The 24438-nt window shown below is 38.0% G+C and overlaps 1 long non-coding RNA gene across 1 annotated transcript in view; it reads right to left on the bottom strand.

The window, feature by feature from the left end:
- LOC135971094 (uncharacterized) overlaps nt 1–24438 on the bottom strand; it is a 143729-nt gene that overhangs the window by 6555 nt on the left and 112736 nt on the right. Inside the window, exon 3 of the long non-coding RNA XR_010587173.2 lies at nt 21170–21267. This is a non-coding gene — a long non-coding RNA (uncharacterized lncRNA). The remainder of the gene's footprint in view (nt 1–21169; nt 21268–24438) is intronic.

Here is a 24438-nt window from a genome sequence, read left to right as displayed (position 1 = left end):
TACTACTTTACACTTATGTGAATATTACTACTATCACCTCTCCATTCAAATGCTAATTCTTTGAGTATAGGGATGAAGTCATACTAATTCACAATCCTCAGTGCCTTGGACATTCCCCGGCACACAGTAGGTATGGAACTATTTTGGGTTTTAATTTTCTGAATCAGTATTTGTTTTACCATGTCAAATGCGATGATAAATACAATTTGAAAAATTCCAACATTGACCATCCCTTAAACATTATTGTCCACAAATAGAAGATGCAATATTTTCTTGTTCCTTTTTTCAGTTAATGTGGTAACTCATGTAATAGACATTTATTGAGGCCTAGAACTTTCTTTAAAAAATGGAGAAAACAGGCCGGGCGCGGTGGCTCACACCTGTAATCCCAGCACTTTGGGAGGTCGAGGCAGGTGGATCACGAGGTCAGGAGATCGAGACCATCCTGGCAAACACGGTGAAACCCCATCTCTATTAAAAATACAAAAAATTAGCCGGGCGTGGAGGCGGGCGCCTGTAGTCCCAGCTACTCGGGAGGTTGAGACAGGAGAATGGCATGAACCTGGGGGGCGGAGCTTGCAATGAGCTGAGATTGCACCACTGCACTCCAGCCTGGGCAACAGAGTGAGACTCTGTCTCAAAAAAATAAATAAATAAAAAAAAATAAAAATGGAGAAAACAGGATTGGCAGAATTACTCAAAATTCTCAAATCATTCTGGAGATTATCATTTCTCAACAATTCTACTCTTAAGACCTATGGTTCTCATTTGTATATACATGTTACAAGTGCCTCTCTTCATTTCCTATGACTTTTAAAAATGTATAGACTAATCATTGAGCAACATGAGTTGATGACTTTCCTACAGATTCTTCTTCAGCAAGTTCAAAGGTACAAGTCTGATCAAGTTAGGACTTCCCTATTCTGGCCCTAATCAATTCTAGAATGGATACTAGTATTTAGGAATCAAACCAGTTCCTTTTTTCCAAGTATTTTATAGTAAATTCTATTTCATAGAAGGTGAGGAAGTTAGCATATTGTATAAATCATTCCTTCTAGGACTGTCAAACCTGATTAAGAAATTGGATTTCCCATCATCAATATAAAAAAAAAAATCCATGGATTCCATTTAATATTTATGAAGTTAAAATGTCTTTGGCTAATTTCCAAGATCTGTACTACTGGGGAAAAAAAGCTTCTTTTCTGATTCTGATGCAGACCAGATCTGAGAAACCTTGTTGTAGTCTAATTATTTCACTTTGCAAATGAGAATATATAAATGGAAAAATGCTAAACTGGCAAGACCGAGTACCTACAGGAATTCAGTGGCAGAAATGGAACCTATGTCTTCTGATTCCTAGTCCAGTATTCCTTCATACACCCTCCTCAGTCAATAATATAATATTCTTAAAGGGGAAGTGGGTTGTAATTAAAAAAAAAAAAAGTGGCCGGGCGTGGTGGCTCAAGCCTGTAATCCCAGCACTTTGGGAGGCCGAGGCGGGTGGATCACGAGGTCAGGAGATGGAGACCATCCTCGCTAACATGGTGAAACCCCGTCTCTACTAAAAATACAAAAAAAAAAACTAGCCGGGCGTGGTGGCTGGCGCCTGTAGTCCCAGCTACTCGGAGGCTGAGGCGGGAGAATGGCGTGAACCCGGGAGGTGGAGCTTGCAGTGAGCCGAGATCGCGCCACTGCACTCCAGCCTGGGCGACACAGCGAGACTCCATCTCAAAAAAAAAAAAAAAAAGTAAAAGAGGATAAAAACAAGGAAAATCCTACTCTGTTCATTATAATCTATTGGTGAAGTGAATCTTATTAAGTATATATTTTACTCCATATCTTGCTTGGTAGTATGTAGTCATTAAATCCCATTTCTCCTATATTTTTCCTATAATAATTATAAATCATTTATTTATCATTATCATTATTATTTGGGTCAGAGTCTTGCTCTGTTGCTTAGGTTGGAGTGCAGTGGCATGATCTCAGCTCACTGCAGCCTCTGCCTCCCAAGTTCAGGTGATTTTCATGTCTCAGCCTCCCGAGTAGCTGGGATTATAGGCACACACCACCACATCAGGATAATTTTTGTACTTTTTAGTAAAAACAGAGTTTTGCCGTGTTGGCCAAGCTGTTCTGGAACTCTTGACCTCAAGTGATCTGCCCACCTCAACCTCCCAAAGTGCTGGGTTTAGAGTCATGAGCCACCACACCCAGCCCTATAAATAATTTATCTATATATGTCACATTATTTATCTTGGCTCTGAATCAATAGCTTTAGAGTTTTCCTTTGTAGGTGTTTTTGAGGATCTGGTGATCTGGTGATAAACTACCCATGTCAGTTTCTAACATCATTCTTGACCTTATAGCCTGACTTGTCCCCCGATTTGGTTCATTTCCCTGCCTTCTTTTTCTGCTTACTGATCTGTGCAAGTGGAAGTGCTGAGAAGGAGACTGACAAAAAAAATATGTGTGTGAAGTGCAGGCATGGGAAGGCAGGAGCAGTGTTGAATTATGTACTCTAAAGAGCATGGATCATGCAAATCTGCAGAGTAAATGCAAAGATACTACATCAACTGACTATCTAATACCAATCATACCTCAGAGCGGGCCAAGGCATGTATCACAGCCTGTTTCATGAATTCTTAACGGATCCTGGTTTATTGTACAACCAGGGGTCTGCACAGACTGGACAACGTCAGACGGTTGGTTAATTTCATGTGTTAACTTAACCAGGCCATGGGGTGCCCAGATATTTGGCCAAACATTGTCCTGGGTGCCTGTGAGGATCTTCTGTATGAGAAGAACATTTGAATCAGTACAATGAGTAAAGCAGATTGTCCTCCCTCATGTGGGCGGGCCTCACCCAACCGAACTGAAGATGTAAAGAGAACAAGAAAGTTAAGTAAGAGGAAATTCTTCCTGCCTGACTGCCTTAGCTGGTACATCATTTTTTTTCCTGCCTTCAAACTCAAACTGAAACATAGCCTCTTCTTGTGTCTTGAAACTGCCAGTTTTCAGGCTGGAACTACATCAGAGGCTCTCCTGGGTCTCCAGCTTGCCTCCATCATCTCATGAGCCAACTCTTTACACACATATACACACACACACACACACACACACATTAATTTATATAATATATATATATGTGTGTGTGTGTGTGTGTCAATGACTGACTAATAGAATCAGGAAGACAAGCCAAGTGTACATCACACGCTCTGCATTTATATAAAGGAGATTTTCAGCATATGTCTCAAAACTTGAAATATTCAATTATTATAATGCTAAATTCTTTCTCTGTATACTGATGGCACTTAAAAATTGTTTTAGGCTGGGCACGGTGGCTCACGCCTGTAATCCCAGCACTTTGGGAGACCAAGGCGGGTGGATAACCTGAGGTCAGGAGTTCAAGACCAGCCTGGCCAATATAGCAAAACCCCGTCTCTACTAAGGATACAAAAATTAGCTAGGTGTAGTGGCATGTGCCTGTAATCCCAGCTACCTGGGAAGCTGAGGAAGGAGAATTGCTTGAACCTGGAAAGTGGAAGTTGCAGTGAGCTGAGATCGCACTACAGCACTCCAGCCTGGGCAACAGAGTGAGACTCTGTCTCAAAAAAATAATTGTTTAAAATCACTTAAATTTTTCTTAATATTCATAACCTTCTTCTGCACAAAAGTATATTTCTGGGAGCAACCACTAAGTTTTACCTATTCCTTGAATAAACCTGCCATGTTTACACAAACATTGCTTATAGAATATTCTCGGTTATTACTGTTTGCATGATTATTGAATAACTCTTGCCTTCAAGCTGGTTTTGTGATTTGTACCCTAATTATTGTTTATAAAACTCACAGTTAAAAAACTGGAGTGCTTCCTCAGGCTGTGGATACAAAACATTTTTTATTCATCTGATTGATTCTTTCTTTCTTCTCCAACTGTTGCATTAGGAATTCCAGCATCCCCCTTATAGCAAAGCATCAGTAAAGATTATATCTACTCACTTGTGTAAAAGAATCCTTATTCCTCATGTATTCTGTACCCCAGGGATAGGTAGTTCAAGAAATACAGGTCAAATGCATTACATTAATAGGAGACTTGAGAACCTGAGTTCCTGCTCAGAGTCAGTATTTGACTTCCATTCTGAAAGTCATCCCATGTTTCAACATGGCTGCTGAAGCTCCTGTCCTGATGTTTATTTCTCAGTCCAAAAGAACAAATTTCACAAACCTGTTATTAAATGAATGAATTCCTTTTATAGCATTTCCAGATGTCTCATAAATCTTCTCTCTCTAGATTTTACTTTCCAAAATTTAGTGATGTGGCCACACTTAGCTTCAAGGAGGATAAGGAATATAATCTTTTATTCTGGATAGCAGCATGACTCCACAAATCAAAGTTCTGCTATTAGAGAAGAAAACAAGACTTAATAGTAGTCTGTGACTTACCAGTCCTCAACTATGCCTGTGAATCTGCCAAACACGTGCTTCACTTGCTTTCCGAAAACATTCCACTATCATCCATGATGCCTTCCCTCTCCTGTTTTGAATTGCTCCTTGTCAAAATCTGATGTCCTGGAAGTCAGTCCTGGGCACCATCATTTCCACTACAATGTGCCATCAGAATATGAGCCTCAGTGTCTAGCTTAAGACTGTTCTAAACAGATATTCCCAAAGCCCCCATCTTCAAAGTTCCAGAGCAGATCTTAATTTTAGGCTTCATCGGGAAGGAGTTCCCAGATATTTGGTCAAACAGTGTCCTGGGTGCCTGTGAGAATGTTTCTGTATGAGAAGAACATTTGAATCAGTACAATGAGTAAAGCAGATTGCCCTCCCTCACGTGGGTGGGCCTCACCCAATCAAACTGAAGATGTAAAGGGAACAAAAAAGCTAAGTAAGAGGAAATTCTTCCTGCCTGACTGCCTTAGCTGGTACATCATTTTTTTTTTTTTTTTCCTGCTTGCAAACTCAGTGGTTTGGGTCCTGACTTAATGTAGCTGTTTTAACCTGGACACAAAGGCAATCTGTTTATGCTCAAGTTCTTGAAGATTTCTTATGCAGTGTTTCTTTCCTTTCTGACTTTGACACTTTTCTTTTAAAAGGCTCCACTAGAGCTCAAGAAATTGAATACTGCACAGAAGTCAGGTTCCTGTCTCACTCTTCTCCTCAAACCTCCTTTCTCCAAAACAGAGCACACCTCAAGAATGCCAAGTCTGAGAGGTGGGAGTGGGGTCTGACTCTTCTTCAGGGTATGGAGAGTGGCCTACTGTGAGCCTTTCCTGATTATTTTCTCTGGGTTACAAGTGGGCAAGTGACTCCTTCTGCGCCAAATTTGCTTCTCTTCATAATGCTCTCCTACAGGTCATAAAAGCAAACTCTAAAAGCAAAGATATGCCACTATTAAGAGTTCAGACATCATATTGGTAGAAGATTGTCATACAATTAGACTAGATTTTAGAGGCACAGATAAACAATACATTCTGTTTATAAAAACAGGTAGTTACAGAAACATAAAAATAAATGTGAAAGCCTGAGGTTACGTTCTTTTTTCTATGTTTTAACTTTTAAATGATTAAATTTAATCTCATAAACTATTTATCATATACTAATTATTATATTCCTTAATCATATTAATAGATACCTGTTGGTGTGGGTAGAATAACCAGCTTATTAATCATTTCAGAGAAACTCATCAATTAACTTGAGTCCTTACAGTCAAATTTTTAACACTACCTTATAAAAGCAAAAGGCTTGCAAAGGGGAATAGAGATAGCAAGAAAAATATTTCAGAAGCAGGGTAACTGCTAAACTTCTATGCTTAGGGGGAAACATGTTGGGGCTGGATCACCTGTTTAAATGGCATCTCAAACCCTCATGTTCTCTGTGATTCTGGAAAAGTTAATTAACTTCTTTGTGTTTCTCTCAGTCTAAGAAGTAGAAATAACACTATGTAGCTCTTGAATTATTACACATCGATATCTTAAAACAGCACCTGGTGCACATTAAGTGTTGTATAAGTATTAGCTATTATCGTGATTAACTTGAAAACAATTGGAACACAATAAAAAAATTCCCAGCTGACACTTGTTGGCAGAAAACTTGAGCCAACTTTTTTATTTGCATAGACAACCTTAATGTAACCCTATTAGAATTCTACTTCCACCAAATGACAAAAAGGATAATAGCTACTCCCGTCAAATAAAGCCTACCAAAACATGAAGAAACAAAGAGGTATCATAATCAAATACCTTCTCCATGCCTAGCATTTACAGCCATATGGCACAACTCCATAGCCTACTATTCAAGATGTGAACGTGAATAGAATGTGAATGTTCACTAACATAGAACCCAGGGTGATAGGTAGCCCTTGGAATTGTACAACACAAGAGTCATGGCATGATGCCAGCAATGTACATTATGCTACAAGTTTACTTGTGACAAAACATGATCACCATGACTAAGTAACTTGCCCAGTGGAATTTTTTTTTTTTTTTTTGAGAGAGAGTCTTTCTCTCTGCCCCAGGCTGGAGTGCAATGGTACAATCTCAGCTCACTGCAACCTCTGCCTCCTGGGTTCAAGAGATTCTCCTGCCTCAGCTTCCCGAGTAGCTGGGATTACAGGTGCGCACCACCACGCCCAGCTAATTTTTGTATTTTTAGTACAGACAGGGTTTCATCATGTTGGCCAAGCTGGTCTCGAACTCCTGACCTCAGGTGATTCATCCGCCTTGGCCTCTCAAAGTGCTGGGATTACAGGCATGAGCCACCGCACCCAGCCCCAATTTAACATTTTAATTAAACAGCACCATCTCTTCATACTCTCATGGCATTCTTCTACTAATATCATCTATAATAAGTCTATACTTACAGACTTATAGGTATAGCCTCTAAAATTTAATAGTATATTAAAAACAAGAGCTTATAATTACTTTTTTACGTTAAAAGTTCACGGTGAGGCCAGATTAGGTCTCAAGAACTCCTGGGAACATATACAAGACCAAGATAAACCTACTACTCTTGATGTTTATGCAAAGTTCTTTCAGAAGTTACTGGGACATACTGAAAGAGAAAAACAGTAATCGGGAGTAATCACAGGACCAAAGCTTCTCATCGTGGGCACTGGGCATGGGAAATACCCTCCAGGACCTCTGGGAAAGCAATTTAAGGAAAAAGAGGGGTAGTTTTGGGTTTCAGCTTCCTTTCAAAAATGGTCATTCTTACCGTCTAGGTCTTTTGTGTATGTCTTTTGATTCTCTCAAAGTTTGTTTTTCCTTATTTTCTGATGTTCCTAACTGGCACTTGTGATTAATGAGCAAATCACATGGCGACTGAGTAGGAAGAACCTAATACATCATATTTTGTGCTAAATTCTGGGTGGATAGAAGAGAACAGAATCACCTTATCTAAATGTAAAGTAGTGTCAAATTGTATAAAGAAAAGTTAAGAAAATATGAGCATTATAAGCATTAATATTTGAACTTTTCAGTCCCTTGTATGAGTCAGCACAGGCCACATTATGTTATAAAAAGAAAATACTCCCCAAATCTCAGTGGCTTAACCCAACAAAGGTTTGTTTTGGGCACATTCAAAGTCTTCTTTAGCCCAGGCAATAAGTGATAGATTCAGACCTTCCAGCTTCAATGCAATGATTCAAATGAGGAGAGACTCCAACTTCCTATAGTTGCAACATCTGGCATTTGTTGCTGCCTGGATCAATGGCAGCAGGGAAAATAAGTACTGGACAGCCCCAATGCTAGAATTAAATGTTCAGACCAGAAATGTGAGACGCCGGCCATTCATAACCCACTAGTCATTGTTAGCTACCTGGTTCTGTAAAATCTTAAGGCAATTGGGAAAGGTGACCTGGCTGCTTTCTAAGAGCAGGAGGATAACAACGTGGGAGTGAGCATGACAGGTGTCTGCTCACACCCTTTTCTGATCAGGGATAAATTAAACATTTCTTCAAGTTGAACTTGGATAGCAGAAATTGGAGAAATGTTGCTTTCAGAATAATTTTAATGTGAATATGCAGGACTATCATAATTATATTAAAGAAGAACAAAAGTTTATATACAGTGCTATTAATTTATCTGTGTATATAGAGTTTCTGGTTTTTAAATCCATCTTTTAAAAAATTTTTATTTTCCTAACTCTCTTCTGTGATATTTTTCTTTTTAAGCTCAAATGCAGTATATCTTTTTACCTACCTGAAAGTTACACTAAAACGCTGCTGTTGTTGTTGTTGAGATGGAGTCTCCCTGTGTTACCCTGGCTGGAATGCAGTGTCATGATCTTGGCTCACTGAAACCTCCACCACCCGAGTTCAATTGATTCTCTTCCCTCAGTCTTCCAAGTAGCTGGGATTACAGGCATGCACCGCTATGCCTCGCTAATTTTTGTATTTTTTTAGTGGAGACAGGGTTTCACCATGTTGGCTAGGCTGGTCTCAAACTCCTTATCTCGGGTGATCTGCCTGCTTCAGCCTCCCAAAGTGCTGAGATTACAGGCACAAGCCACCATGCCTGACCACTAAAACTCTTCTTAATATGTTTATATTCCACCTCAAATCAGTATTTTTAAGTGTGTTCTTGCCTATTTTACAGAAAAAAAAGGTTGCTTCATAATGAGTCATGATATGTGTATATGTATATCTGGAACTAAATCTATATTTAGCAATTAATTTCTAATTTCTTTTTATTTGCTCTCAAATTTCTATGGGAAACTGTACCAATTCCTATCTGGTGATGTATGATCATCTATTAAAAGTATGTTCATGATGATAATTAACTCTACTATATGTTGCTTTTAGAAATACATATTTTTGGGTTTAAAACACATATTTGACTGAATGAAAAGCAGAAAACTGTGAAAATATTTTGAGCAATGTGATAAAACTATTCTCATTGCTTCTGACAAATTCCATCCGTTAGGAAGAACCAGAAGGCTAAGAAGTCTGGCCTTCACCGCAGTGGAAAGACATGAAGCTCTAACAATTGACAGGAACAGAATGCGAGTGACTGAAAGCCCATGCAGATTGAAAGTTGGTCATGGACAGGCAAAATTCAAAGCTAACTGGACAAAATCTTACGTGGTGGCAGGATCAGGCACAAGAGTAGAGTTCTCATCCACTATCCTTAATGTTCCCTTCCATTACACAATGGAATACTATGTAGCCATGACAAAAAGAATGAGATCATGTCCTTTGAAACAACATGGATGGAGCTGGAGGCCATTATCCTAAGCGAATTAATGCAGGGACAGAAAAGCAAATACCATGCATTCTCACTTACAAGTGGGAGCTAAACATTAATATTTTAATTAAACAGCACCATCTCTTCATAGTCTCATGGCATTCTTCTACTAATATCATCTATAATAAGTCTATACTTACAGACTTATAGGTATAGACTATAAGCCTACCTATTGGATACTATGCTTATTACCTAGGTGACGAAATAATCTGTACACAAAACACCTGTGACACACAATTTCTCTACACAACAAACCTGCAAATGTACCCCTGAAGCTAAAATAAAAGTCTAAAAGAAAGGTTCCCATCTGCGATGCAGAAAATGTGGTTTGTATACTAACAATGCTCTGCTTTAATATCTTGATTTTAACAGAAGAAAAATGAGAAAATCTCAACCAGTATAATAAGGCTTAATCAAAAAAATCGAACTATTTCCAAACTATAGGTTCTAAGACAATTATAAAATGTAATGACATATTTTAAACACTCCGTAACCTAGAGTATGTAATAATGACAAGAAAACATATCTTCAGTTCTTGATACAATTTATCTTTACCTTATGTCCCTTCTAAAAATGTGAAATTGTTTAACTTGTTGATAAAAATAACTTTATTGTTCACAGGCACATGATAGGATAAATACTATGAAATATATTTGTGTAAAAACAGTATTTAAAATTGGTTCCTTGTTTTTCTAAGACAAATGTTAATGTCAATTTATGTAAAATTGAACATTGAAATAACATTTTCTCGTGTAATTTACCTAAAACTTTCAGATGCCACAAATAACTGTATGGCTTATATACTGAGAGATAATTAGCAGGATAGTACTTATCAGAGCAAATATCGTCCAGGATGTTGATGATACATTCTAGAATGCTTTGGGGGGCATTCTAATAAACTAGCCAGAAATATAATTTTTTAATATTGACCAAATGGCCACAAGATGGCAGCATCACATAAAAGACAATAGAAATGAAATAAAATGACTTAGTTGTACAAATATTGCTTTTATATATACCTTAATTTCATGTGATCAAACGAAATAATAGCAAAATAAATAATCTCATCAGTAAAACCTGAGAGGCATGGATGAATAAGGACCATTGTACATTTTGAAGTGAAAATAGTTTATTTATAATTTCAGGAACCTAGTCCCCTAAAAGTTAATTTTTCAAAGAGGCCTAAAGAGTTTCCATTCCTTAAATAAATGAGAAACATCAAAGTAAAAGTTGAGTAGATAAGTTATGCAGACAAATCATTCATTTACACCCACAGGTACAAACATTTTACACAGGGAACTGTAAATGAAGTGTGGTAATTTCTACATCAGCACATGCAAATGATATCATCATTCCATATGGATGCTTTCAATCACTTTGAAATTTATATATGAACTTATCTGAATCAGTTTAAAAAGTATCACAATGTATCAGATTAATGTCAATGCTGTTATTATTTCTGAACAATTTTGTGAATATAAAGTAGATTGCATTAAAAATTTTTAAACCCAAATTTATCAGAAGATAATTTTTACTACAAAGATATTCTAATATATTTTAACCAAAGACTTGAAACAATTTACTTTGAGAGGAAATACTTGAAAATATTAGACATTACTGATTCTAATTAGCTTGATTCTGTGAAATTGTGCATGCTTCTTCGTCTTTACATTTCAGCAGTGAAAATCCAAACATCCGCCCATCTGAATAGAATTCACTCATTCTTATAACTGAGATGCTTTGATTTCAGAGACATTTTGATTTCAATCCCTATGATTCAAAATCTCTCTAAATGTACAGTCCATTTTCCTAACTTTATAATCAGAATCTCAAACAGCAAAGAAACATTAATGTTGGATATATGATTTCCATTTGCATTTATTGAAATTATTTATAGGTTACTGAATAAAACTATTAAAAATGTCTGAATTTAATTTAAATATATACTGGCCCTGGGACACAAATGGAAATTTTTAAATAAAGTATGCACACTATTGTATTACAGTAAGTCATGAATTTGCTTCCTTTTTTAAATATTTAAAATAAAATGTGCACAATAGTTACAATAAGTCTGATAATAAATTTTCAAGTTTGATTTTTCTTTGTCCAAAATTTTACATATAACAGGAATTTTTATTGAAGGTCAAGCTAATTGATTTTATATTATATTACATTATATGAAGTTACATTGTACTGTGTTATTACATTACACCATAATATATTCCAATATTATCTTTATTGTCATGTTACTACCATCACAGAGCATTGCTTTCTACTGTTTATCTCCCTACTGCTTTGTTGGTTATTCCTTTCCATTTATTGTTGACTCTGGCAACCTTTTATCTACCCCCAACTTTGCTGGTTTTTTTTTTTTTTTTTTTTTTTGAGACAGTCTTGCTCTCTTGCCCAGGCTGGAGTGCAGTGGGATATCTCAGCTCACTGCAACCTCTGCCTCCCTAGTTCAAGCGATTTTCCTGCCTCAGCCTCTCAAGTAGCTGGGATTACAGGCGCCCGCCATCATGCCCAGCTTTTTTGTTTTTTGGGGTTTTTTTTTTTTATTTTTGGTAGAGAAGGGGTTTCGCCATGTTGACCAGGTTGGTCTTGAACTCCCAACCTCAGGTGATCCACCCACCTCGACTTCTCAAAGTGCTGGGATTACAGGCATAAGCCACTGTGCCCGGCCAATTTTGCCATTTTTTTAAAAAAGATGATTACGACATCTAAAATATTTAGAAGGAAAGAATCTCTCTAATAAGATTTTCAGCACTGTAATGTATTTAATAGACAAGTGATTTACTGCAATTTCCCTATAAGAGGGAAAGGGAGGAACGGTGGGGGAAGGGGGGCAGGGGACCAGGGGATAGGGGAGAGAAAGACAGAGCTCTCTGGTATCTCTTCTTATAATGGCACTAATGATGTCACTGGGGCTCTACCCTCATGACTTTACCTAAATCCAATTACTTCTAAAAATCCATCACATTGTAGGATGGAGCTTCAGCCTATGAATCGTGCAGCGGTGGGGTAGGTGTGCAGGACACAATCCACGAAAAGCACTCATCACCTCTTACAACTCTTCTCTTCTTTGATCCCCAAGCAAGTTGCATTCTACAGTTCAGCTGCTTTGTCAGCAGTTTCCAAAATGTATCTCCCTCTCCATCCCACGCTCTACAGGGGTAGTGAATTTTTTTCATTTTGAGTGTGAATTTGCTCACTCAGCTTGAAATTCTTTATTCCCACCCCTGTGGCTTTCTAACTTTAGGCCAATCCCAGGGCTCAGCCCAGTGATCCTCTCTGTTGCTGCACACTAATCATTCTCTACATTTCCCACTCCAGCACTGCGTAGATGCCTAGCATAACACACTGGCCAGCACTACAGTCATCTCTCTCCCTCCTTTTTTTCTTTTCCGTTTGAGATGGAGCCTCACTCTGTCACCCAGACTGGAGAGCAGTGGCGCAATCTTGGCTCACTGCAAACTCCGCCTCCTGGATTCAAGCGATTCTCCTGCCTCAGCCTCCCAAGTAGCTGGAATTACAGGCACCTGCCCCTGCACCCGCCTAATATTTGTATTTTCAGTAGAGACGGGGTTTCGTCATGTTGGCCAGATTGGTCTCAAATTCCTGACCTCAAGTGATCCACTCACCTGGACCTCCCAAACTGCTGGGATTACAGGCATGAGCCACTGCATCTGGCCTACAATCATCTCTTATCTGTTGCCTATCCTCCACAGGGCACTAACGTCCGTGAGGAGACGGGTGTGTCTTGTATTTCATGACTGTCAGAGCAGGGCTGTCGAATGAGAGAGCTGGATAATAAAGGGCCTGAGCAGAAATGACAGCATTTCCTGTATTAGCCAGTACGACAGGAATCTGTCAGTACACCACCACACTCAGCCAGCCGAGAGCTGAATCTAGGCAGTGGAGGCATATGACGGTATTTCAGCAATTGTTTTACTATTTTGTTGTATCTTGTTGCTCTCATTATAGAAACATTAAAAAGGAAAAAGGAGATAAGATGAAATGCCTGCAGCTGTTTTATGCTTTTCTTTGCAATGCAGTGTTGTAGATAAGCCTAAACTCAAATTGCCTGTGACCACAGTAAAAAGCTCAGTCACCAGTAATACAAGGAATGGAAAGGAATATTTGCAGCATGTTGAGGACAGGGAGATGTAAAACTTTCTGGCATCATCTCAAAGCTCTACTCTTACTCCTAGGCCTCATTGCCATGTGAAGTTACTCCTCAGAAAGATGGCTGTGAAGACAGAGCGTAGGGCCACTTGAAAGTAAGCCTTGACATTTGCCCTGTGATATTTGAAACTTTAATGTACATGAAAGAAGTTGGAAAAAGTCTACCACACTTCAAAGCTAAAAGGGATTGGTCCAGCAACTTAAATTCATCTTTAGTGCAATGGTCCCATTTCTGGGGAAAGCCCCGTAAAATATCAGTCAAGTTTGCAAAAGTAAAACAGACAGAAGATTGACCATAAAAGAGAGGCTGGAAAGCCTGTGTAGGCTTCCATGCAATGATGTAGAAAGGTTCTATGCTGGTAGTCAAAGCAGCATTTCTAATTTATAATGACTCTAGAGACATATTTTGTTTTTATTTGTTTATTTATTTTTTGAGACGGTGTTTCACTCTTGTCGCTCAGGCTGGAGTGCAGTGGCACCATCTCCACTCACTGCAACCTCTGCCTCCTGGGTTCAAGGGATTCTCCTGCCTCAACCTCCTGAGTAGCTAAGATTACAGGCACACGCCACCATGCCTGATTAATTTTTTGTATTTTTAGTAGAGACGGGATTTTGCCATGTTGGCCAGGCTGGGCTCGAACTCCTGACCTCAAGTGATCCGCCTGCCTTGACCTCCAAAGTGCTGAAATTACTGGAATTACAGGCGTGAGCTGCCACACCCAGCCTTGTTTTTATTTTGAAAGTTATAATGTAGAGTGTGCTGTGCCTACAAACAGCTGTTAATAGAGAGATATTTCTGCTGCTGTGAACAGCTGCTCAGAGGATCACGAGCTGGAACCACATAGACTATAAGAATTATGTGAAGGCAGGATAAGCTCCGTGGAGGAAGAGTGACAACAACAGAACTAGTGTGGCTCAAACTAGACCATTGATTTACTCCAGTGATGTCATTTAATGCTGAGCAGTCCAGAGTTTTAGAGATATATTTTTTAAAATAGAAGTTTCTTCTTAGAATCATGGCATGTCTTTCAGTTCTGAATAGATTGCCCTTTCTGAGCCACAGAGTAGATATTCAGCTTTGAGAGAAAGCATGAACTCTGACCCAGAGGATAGTTCTTAAACATCAGGGAGACATGCAGATCCCGGGGAAGAATCTACATTTCTTCCCTAATGCCCTAAGCTGACATGAGGATGGAGGGGGGAAAGGTCATTGTGTTTCCTCTTTATTCCTTTCATTCTTGAACCTGGACTCCAAAGACTCTACGAACGTAAAATACCTCCTTAAGTGGCAGGTTGAAACTGTTTTCTGCTACGGACTATGACCTTGTAATCTGGCAAGGGGGCATGTATAGCAAGGGCAGGTCTCCTGTATTGAGGTCTGAGGGCTCAGCAAAGCGGAAGTGACTTAGAGACAGACATAAGTTTCTGTGCTATAATTATCTTTCTCAAAAATTGACAAAGTTTTGGAAACAGTATAGCTAGACTCATTTGTGCTGTAGGGAACGGGAGGAGGAGAAGAGCAGGGATTGTTTCTGCATTGGACCTCAGCAGTCAGGGGTGAGCTGTACCTCCTCTGGTCAAACTTGGAGAGCCAGCTGCAACCGGAGGGAGTGTCCGTGATCTGGTAACCGCAAGAGAAATCATGGGCAGTGCAGAGCATCAATCTGTGCTCCAGAGACAAACATTGGCCCAGGCCCAGGCAGCAACTCGAGTTAATTTAAGAAAGTTTGTGGGAGAATGAAAGATCTGCCAAAGTTTTCACATCTATGTCATGACTGTTCTAGAACTAGTACTAGGGTCACTTAATCTATATTCAATCAGTAAAACACACACACACAAGATTTGACACATAGAAGTGAATATATATGATATTTATATAACTTGCAAAAAGTAAAAAAGAACATCCATATGACTACCATTCATCCTAAGAAAAAGAATATCTCCACACACTTTGAAGTATCTATGATTCCATTCCAATTACATCTGTTTCTTTCTCCCTAATAAAAATACTTTCAATGATTCCTTTACCTCTACAATCATCTCTCATTTATAGACAATATGATTTCTCATATTCTTCACTTTAAACATATGTGATAATCAAAATATGTTTCATTTCACTTTTCCCTGATTTTTGTCACATGTCAATTAAAATTTCCACGTAAGAACTTGACATAAAATACAATTCGAAGGTAAAAAAGAGGACAATATCCCCAACCCATGAAAGAGCACACTGTTTTTGTTTTGTTTTGCCTTGTTTTGTTTTGTTTTGAGACGGAGTCTCTCTCTGTCGCCCAGGCTGGAGCACAGTGGCGCGATCTCAACTCATTGCAACTCTGCCTCCCGGGTTCACACCATTCTCCTGCCTCAGCCTCCCGAGTCGCTGGGACTACAGGCACCTGCCACCACACCCGGCTAATTTTTGTATTTTTAGTAGAGACGGGGTTTCACCGTGTTAGCCAGGATGGTCTCGATCTCCTGACCTCGTGATCCGCCTGCCTCAGCCTACAGCACACTCTTTTTTACTGTATCTTCTTCTCCCATGCCTTCAAAATCATGAAAGTGAATTTTATTTTCAAATGTATTCTGATTATACTTTCCACAGTGTTTATATTACTTGATTAAGTAAAGCAAGGCTATATTTTTATCTGCTATTTAATTCTCTTTCATTGGTCCCTTAAGCCCCTGTCCTTTTCAAAAGGTTCTTTGATCAGATTCAGAAAATAGAAAGAGAATGGCAGCTGAAGGAGACGGTGGCAGAGGAAGATGTCAGTGAGAATAAAAAAATTAGCCAGCTCAATTTAAATAATCTTATCACATGCTCTTCATTCTTTCATTCACAAAACTATATTTAGATTTTGCCTTGTGCCTGGAATTCCGTGTGTTAGTGGAGACTTACAAAGCATAGTGCAGTTCCATTGGACTGAATTCCCTAACAAGAAATGGGTGATGAAAAAGCTGTATTGTCTTGAAAAACATCCAGAATGATATATACTGATCTTTATGTACCACCCCAAATCTAGAATTGAATACTATCATAGGCTGAACTATTCCATCACAAAATTCTTATAGCCCCTCAGAATATAAATGTAGTTAAGCTATATTCTACTAACTATAGATTAGTTCTTTGAAGGGGTGATTAAGTTAAAATGAGGTCATTGGGGTGGGCTGTAATGCAGTATGACTGATGTCTTTATAAGAAGAGGAGAGGATATCAGGGACGCACTCAGACAGAGAAACGACCATGTGAAGACATGATAAGAAGACGACCATCTGCAAGCTAAGTGGGAGAGTCATCATTTGAAACCAACCCTGCCAGCACCTTGATCTTGAACCTCCAACTTCCAGAACTGTGAGAAAATAAATTTGTCATGTTTAAGTCATGTGTATGGTCTGTGGTATTTTGTTATGGCAATCCTAGCAAACTATTAGAAATACCTAAGGTAAGAGCCATTTTAGAAATACTTTGTATACTTTGGGTTATTGCCAACTAATTTAAAAATGTATTCTTGTTATGCATTTTGTAAATCCTCTATTTACATTACCTCCATGCCTTCAAATTTTACATTTTTGAATACAGTTGTAATTCAACTGTATGCACACCAGGTGGCAAGCATGTTCTGAGTCTCCATTCCTCATTTGCAAAGGATGAACTCTATTCTAAAACTAAATGACCATAATGCACATTTAACATTTTGTGTGTTCTACCAAAGCATGGCCAGAAACTTAACTTGTGGGGACAGTAATGTGGATATATGCATCAAGAATGAGATTCTGCCTCAAATGAGTCTTCTGATTCCATTGTGTCAGATGTAATAGGATCCTCTTTGTTCTCTGAAGGATCTACTTACTATGCAATGTTAAGTCTGCTAACTATGCAATTCAAAGTCGACTTTTAAAAACACTTTTGTAGTTGCAAACCCATCTATTTTTCAACCTTGATATTTTAACAAATTACATTGAAAAGCAATCATCATATGTTTTTATATCTTGAAATACAAAATTCATTATCTGCATTAACATAATACTTAATATTTTATGGGTAATTTTTGGTAGTAGTGGTTGAAAATGGCAATAGTACAGCAACAAATTCACCCATCTTCTTGATTTTGACCCAGGATATTAACTTTTTTTCTCTAACTCATAATGTTTTTGCAACTCCATAATTTTAAAGAATATATACTGACTTTCTTTTTGGCTTTTTAAAAAATGAACAATACAAAATGCATTGGTATCTGCATTATCAATATTGTTTATTAATCATGTCATCAGAAATTATTATTATTATTATTGTTACTATTTAGGGACAGTCTCACTCTGTCATCCAGGCTATAGTGCAGTGGCATAATCATAGCTTACTCACTGTAGCCTCAAACTCCTGGGCTCAAGCAATCCTCCTGCCCCAACCTCCCAAGTAACTATAACTAAGGACACACACCACTACTCAGCTAATTTATTTTTCTTTTTTATTTTTGTGGAGATGGGGTCTCAATATGTTGTCCAGGCTGGAGTGGAACTCCTGGCTTCAAGTGATTCTCCCACCTTGGCACCCCAAAGTGCTTGGATTACAGGTGTGAGCCACCACACTGGACCAGTGTTTTTTAGAAACAGTTTTAACTGTTGGCATAAATTTCAAGGAATATGCAACTTTCTCAGATACAAATTCTCATAGAATTATATACTAGTGTACATGAAGCTATTCTGGATAGTCATCATCTATATTTATCCATATTTTCCAAGGGGAGGGAAGTAGGGGGAGAGAGAGAGAGAGAGAGACAGAGAGAGGTGGGGGATGTGCATATAGTAAGCTTAGTAGAGTTAGCAAGGTGGGTCAGTAATGAAGTGTCAGTGGAAAAAGTAGGAAATGTTATATTAGAGAAGAAAACTAAACACATTGCTTATTGCCCTTGTGGTCTCCCTAATAAAAAGAGCAGTACTTATTAAAGCTGTAATTCAGAAATTACAGCTACAGTTGGAAATGATTAGTGTTTTGCTTGTTCTCCTTTAAGATACTAAAGGCAATTCTCTTAGAAGAGAGTGATTCTACTGGGACTTACTACAGTTACCCACAGGAAAGGGGATATAGAAATTAAGATATCCTGTTCATAAGTGAATGGAAGTTGGAGCTCCACTTTTCGGGAGAGAAGACCAGCTCTTTTCATTCAAGGGCCTAAAGGAGAAGTAGAAGGGCAGTGAGGGAGACTAAGAGTCCTTGATGACCCCTGCATACAAACTGCAGAGTCCAGGAATCGTCTGAATCATAGAAGGCATTGAGTCCTTTATACCAGGAAAGAATGGCAAAGTACAAACACCTCACCAATGCCAGGAACAGAGGCCACTCCAACTCCAAATGCTGAAAGCTGACTCAGGTAGAAGAATATCATTCTGTTGTTGATTCTTTGGCTGTTTCTATCCTTCAGATGATCAGTGGCTAATATTCTAGTTGAATATTTACATATTCTTTTATGCCTCAGAGGAATTCAATCTAACTCATTCACATGTAGGGAACTATGTTAAATTAAGAGCTTTGCATGAATCTAGGTCACCATTCTTCAGAGCCAAGCACTCAGGGTAAAGTGAATATTATCTCCTTATATTGTAGTAAACTTTCAGGTGAACAAAACTTTAGAGTTTAGTAAGAAAAAGGTGGAATTGCAGCCTCCACTCTACCTACTTGATACCCACCTAGACAGAGTTGTTGAACATTTGCTCTGTACGATGCAGTTAGCTCGTATTTTGGACCAAATTGCTAGGAACTCTCTCTCTGTCTCTTTCTTTCTGTCTCTCTCTCTCTCCTCTCTCCTCTCTCTGTCTCGTGTGTGTGTGTGCGCGCGCACGTGCGTGCGTGTGTGTGTGCTGGGTCATTTATCAATTTAGTAGTTTTTTTTTTAAATCATATAATAGTAATAGTTATACTAAAGGGAAAATACATGAGTACATGGAAGGTTACATGCTTAAAAGAAAACGAAAAAGCCCATATACACATCAGCTCAGATTTTTGCTTTTCCACCTTTTTGCAGAAAAAAATACAATGCCACATTCTCAATAAGAAAGGCTACCAACAAAGAAAAAAAGACTTGGTATCTAGCATTATCCAATATGAGAATTTGCTTTACTGGATAATAAAATTAGGATTTTAGTGGTGGGTAAGCTGCTGAGTTTTGCAGTGTTCTGAGAATTTCTAGGCATTATCAGATTAATTCCTAAGAAAGACCTTATGGAATATGCATTGTCACCTCTATTTCATAAATGAAGCTGGAAGGTTAAATATGTCCAATGTCATAAAATTAGTTGCAGAACTAGAATTCAATAAGTCCATGCTCTTTCTCTGGTTAAACCAAGGGTCTTTCAATGCCATGAACAATGCTTGCAAACCAAATGTAGTATTTGGTCCCACAAATTACTGTATCTGCTTACTGTCAAATGTAATAAACATATTATCATAACTCTAGATACTACTTTAACTTATTTGGTTTGTGCTTTATTGACAGCATCAACTCTAAAACATAGTCTCTTCTTGAAAATATGTGAACTTTTCCTACAACCATCTGATCTTCAACAAAGTAGACAAAAATAAGTAATAGGAAAAAGACTCCCTATTCAAAAAATGGTGCTGGGATAGTTGGCTAGCCATGTGCCGAAGAATGAAACTGGACCCCTACCTCTCACTATTTGCAAAAATTAACTCAAAATTTAAAAGATTTAAATGTAAAACCTCAAGCTATAAGAATCCTAGAAGAAAACTTAGGAAACACCATTCTGAACATCGACCTCAGAAAAGAATTTATGACCAAGTCCTCAAAAGCAATTGCAACAAAAACAAAAATTGGTAAGTGGGACCTAATGAAACTAAAGAGTTTTTGCACAACCAATGAAACTGTCAACAGAGTCAAAAGACAACCTGTGGAATGGGAGAATATATTCCCAAACCATTCATTTGACAAAAGTCTAATATCCAGAATCTGTAAGGAATGTAACAAACAAAAAACAAACAACCCATTTAAAAATGGGTAAAAGACATGAACAATCATTTCTCAAAAGAAGACACAAAAGTGGCCTACAAACATGAAAAAAATGCTCATGTCACTAATCATCAGAGAAATGCAAATGAAAACCACAATGAGATACCATGTCACAGCAGTAAGAATGGCTACAATTAAAATGTCAAACACAACAGGTGCTGGCGAGGCTGCCGAGAAAGGAGAACATGTATAAATTGTTGGTGGGAATGTAAATTAATTCAGCCACTGTGGGAAGCAGTTTATAGATTTCTCAAAAAACTTAAACTAGAACTACCATTTGACCTAGCAATCCCATTACTGGGTTTATATACAAAAGAAAGCAAATCATTCTCCCAAAAAGACACATGCACTCATATGTTCATTGCAACACAATTCCACAACAGCAAAGGCATGAAATCAACCTAGGTGTCTATAAATGGTGAATTATACAAAGAAAATGTGGTACATATACATCATGGAATACCACACAATTGTAAGAGAATGAAATCATGTCTGTTGCAGCAACATAGATGCAGCTGGAAGCTATTACTCTAAGTGAATTAGCCCAGGAAAAAAACAAAAAACAAAAATCAAATACCACATGTTCTCACTTTTAAGTGGGAGCTAAACATTGGGTACTCAGGGACATAAAGATGGTAACAACAGAAATGGGAAATACTAGAAAGGGAAGGGAGTAAGGGAAGCAAAGGTTGAAAAAGTGTTGAGTACTATGCTCACTACCTGGGTGATGGGATCATTTGATCGCTCCAAACTTCAGTATCAGGCAGCATACCCAGGTAACAAATCTGCACACGCACCCCCTGAATCTAAAATAAAAGCTGAACAAGAAGAAAAGAAAATATGTGTGAAACAGATATAATTCCTTATGGCAACAGACAATCTCATTAAACACCAGATCCAATAATTCATTTTTAAAATTCTAATTAGGTATTAATCTACACACTTTAGAAAGAGGCCAAGAAATTAAATTAGTGTTAAAATTTAATAACAAAATAATTATAAATACTATGTGTACTCTATCTTGCAAACAAAATAAAATTATCATTTTATTCAAATGGTAATACCACTTGTGATTCTCAAATAAATGTTTCTTCTCAGTAACATTACCATTTGAATCAAAATGATTATTCAGTGAATTCTCAATCTTCACTCAGTCTCCACTTTCTGTTTGTTGGATTAAAAAAAATGCTTCAAAGCTTCAAATCCTTTCAGTGTAGTAGACATCAATGTTATTTCAGTACAATAAAATTTTTCATTATAGTTGTTACTTCACCATTTCACCTAATAGTTTAAAATGAATGTCTCCTATGAATAAAAATAAATAATTCTTTATACTAGGACTCAACTACTTCTGAAGTACTTTTTTTCCTACAATAAAACTGCTGCCCCTGGAAGAGCTTGTCTTGTGATTCTCTATGAATGATAGAATGAACATCCATTTACTAGTATCAGGAGAAACTCAAACTGCCAATTAATTAACTCATTGAACTCATTGCTCTGTGTTGTTTTTCTCAGACAGACAGTATATGCTTCTATCTTAAACTATGTCATATGGTCATAACAAGACATGAAAATAAAGATCTGGTCTAAGGTCCACCCTATAAAACATCGGAAAATAAAACAATATGGACAAATGTAATTCAAAAGTTTCTATAAAATTTGTTTCATCTCTGTAATTGTCTTTCATTTTAGTTGCTTTTTAGAAATTTCAATGTAAGGACATTCAGTTGTACTTGTTTCTGGCATGTGGGCATTCCTCTTGGGAGGCCGAGATGGGCGGATCACGAGGTCAGCAGATCGAGACCATCCTGGCTAACCCGGTGAAACCCCGTCTCTACTAAAAAATACAAAAAACTAGCCGGGCGAGGTGGCGGGCGCCTGTAGTCCCAGCTACTCGGGAGGCTGAGGCAGGAGATTGGCGTAAACCCGGGAGGCGGAGCTTGCAGTGAGCTGAGATCCGGCCACTGCACTCCAGCCTGGGCCACAGAGCGAGACTCCATCTCAAAAAAAAAAAAAAAAAGATGTGATAAACAGAAAAAGTCTGCCATAACCATTCAAAGCAGGAAAGGGCAACATCAAAAAACATACTTATAATGATATTGATGCATATTTTAATAGAAAAATAAAACTTCTTTTAGGGAAATCTCTATTCTGTTCTAAAAATGCCCTCTTTGCAAACCCTTAAATATTTAAAAACATTTAAGAAATGGACCCCTCCATTTATATTTTAATAAGAACCTTCTGGCTTATATTTGTATCAACTGTTCATTAAATAGGTCGTCACTTTTCAGGAGCCACATATTTCAGTTACTCCTGGCTGCAGAGCAGTCATTTTAAGTCTTTAAAACAAAATACAGGAAAAAAAAAGAATTAGCATCTCCGAGTGTCAAGATCAACTTATAGTTTCTCCTTAGACGGCAACTTATGTCAACAGATCTTCTTCCCTTCCTTCAATGTAAGCAGGAAGAAGTATTTCATGAGCTAGGTAAGTAAACACAATTCCAAGTAAATCTCCCAACCTGATAAAATTAAGGCTGTCCTCAAGCAGCCTGCACTTGGACAGATGAGAACTTTCACCTGCTGCACGAAATATAGATTTGGTGATGTGTATTCATAAGGAAACAATTTTATAAGAGGATACAAAATAAAAGCAAGTAATTCATATTTAAATTAGTAAATGGGTACCCAAAATGTAAATTATTTTGGAATTGAAATTAAATAAGGACAAAATACCACAAAGGCCAGAGTTTCCTTTTGTAGAGGTCATATCAGCTTCCTTGGCAACTACACTTAGTCTTCCAGGGACCTTGGGGAGGGCTGAGGGTGATAATTTAAGAAGCCACTGCCACCTGCACAGGTGATATCAAGTGATGCAGGTTTTTTATAGGTTGCAGATGGGATGTGTCAAATGGGAGTTTCACAATTATAGGCCTATAAGTTTATTGCCCCTACGATGTAAAAAATGGATTAAAGTCTTCAAATTCCTTCACACACTTCCCTATTGTTGGAGATGCAGACAAAGCAGTGATGACTTATAATGACAATGCATTTATTAAGAAGAGAGAGAGAATGGTGGTATAAAAGTCAGATATGGAAAGTGTGGAGCAGGTATAGCTTAAGCTCTATGGCATAATTATCTTAATTGAGCAATACACTATAAAAATGATTATCTAATTCTCTGGTTCTGAGCCATGGTTACACATTAAAATCATCTGGAATGATTTTTTTAAGAAAACACCCAAGGTTTTTTAAGAAAACACCCAAGCCTGAGCCCAAGCCTGAGCACAAGTACTGGGGATTCTGACTAATTTATTCTCAGTTGAAGCCTGATATGGTTTGTCTCTGTGTCCCCACCCAAATCTCATGTTGAATTGTAATTCCCATTGTTGGGGGAGGAACCTGGTTGGAGGTGATGTGATCATGAGGATGGATTTCCCGCTTGCTGTTCTCATGATAATGACAGCATTCTCAGGAAATCTATTGTTTTAAAGTGTGTGGCACTTCCCCTTTTGCTCGCTCTCTCTTCCTCCTGCTCCACCAGGTGAAGATTGTGCCTGCTTCTCCTTCACCTTCTGCCATGACTGTAAGTTTGCTGAGGTCTCCCCAGCCATGCCTCCTGTACAGCCTATGGAACTGTGAGTCCATTAAACCTCTTTTCCTTATAAATTACCCAGTCTCAGGTAGTTCTTTATGGCAGTGTGAGAATGGACTAATAGAAAGCCTAAGGTTCAATGTGTAAATTACTCACTCCCCAAACCTAGTGTTTGTAAGGGACAGCTAGGAATAAGAATAACTGCTCTTAATTTTGATAAACTGTTGAAGTCATAATATTGCTCCAATTTGTGGGGAAAATTTACAACGTTTGATTTATCTTCCTGATTGTTACAGAACATTTTTCACTCATTTAGACTGACCATCTATCAGTGTGGCTTACCTAAAAGATGTTGAAAGTATATCAAGCCCAACAGGAAGGAAGAATTAGGAATATA

Source organism: Macaca fascicularis, chromosome 6 (genome assembly GCF_037993035.2).
Source record: "Macaca fascicularis isolate 582-1 chromosome 6, T2T-MFA8v1.1".
Lineage (NCBI taxonomy): Eukaryota > Metazoa > Chordata > Mammalia > Primates > Cercopithecidae > Macaca > Macaca fascicularis.
This window is presented reverse-complemented; position numbering and strand designations above follow the sequence as displayed.